We start from the raw sequence: 792 nt of genomic DNA on the forward strand, positions 1-792 counted from the left end.
CACTGGGCTCGGTGGTGATGGAGAGGCAGAAGCCCGCTCAGACAGAACAGTATAAGCTGCAGCTTCTTGCATATCCCCCACCCGTCCTGCAATTTTTACTCAGAAGTTGATTGTTTTTGCAGATTTACCCTCCATATTTAGAAAACGTTAAATTTGAAGTAAACATCTGCAATGGCAATTGATGAATTGCTGATTACAAGTTTTTTAAATCCACGTCTGAGGTGAATTTCACGTGACGTGCAGACACGTTCCACAGCTGGAGGATTGTTCACATTTCATGCACATGGCTGATAGCGTCGCAGCCACGCTTTTACCATGCGCAAGCCAAAGCTGCTTTTCACCCATTAGTAACTATCCTATAAGCCTGACTGGCTCGGTGATAACTGGTGGACACCCAGCTTTTCTAATAACAAGAAAAGCTTAATAGATATTTTGGTACAACTTATAGGGCTTTTCTATAATAAAAGCAAAGTGCAGACAGCCATAACTTAGTGCTATCCACTCCATACACTAACAGAGCAGTGGAGGGGACTATAATTAAGGCAGAACCGAAACTTCCGCCCCACACAAGATGGCGACGCGGAACTGTTGGCTAGGGGCTGTATTTCCGGTGCATTGCACACACTTCCGGGTCAGCTGAGAAAGCCGATGGTCACGTGACCGAAAGTGCAGGAGGCGGAAGTAAAGAAGGCAGGTAATGTCAACACAGGTTCAGGAGGGGGAATTAAAGGGGGATCAGTGACCAAATACTGGAAGAAAGGGGGGGCGGGAGTTATATTAGGCAGGAAGTGA

General features: G+C 46.3%; 1 protein-coding gene across 2 annotated transcripts in view; it reads left to right on the forward strand.

Moving 5' to 3' along the window:
- The first annotated feature begins 601 nt into the window (after positions 1 to 601).
- The window catches only part of WWP2 (WW domain containing E3 ubiquitin protein ligase 2), a 49,389-nt gene continuing 49,198 nt past the window's right edge, over positions 602 to 792 (forward strand). For both annotated transcript variants that reach the window (XM_073659261.1, XM_073659262.1), the window contains exon 1: positions 602 to 694. The gene's annotated coding sequence lies outside the window, so the exon portion shown is untranslated. The remainder of the gene's footprint in view (positions 695 to 792) is intronic.

Source organism: Phyllobates terribilis, unplaced genomic scaffold (assembly GCF_046119375.1).
Source record: "Phyllobates terribilis strain yellow unplaced genomic scaffold, ASM4611937v1 Scaffold_13__5_contigs__length_258822181, whole genome shotgun sequence".
Lineage (NCBI taxonomy): Eukaryota > Metazoa > Chordata > Amphibia > Anura > Dendrobatidae > Phyllobates > Phyllobates terribilis.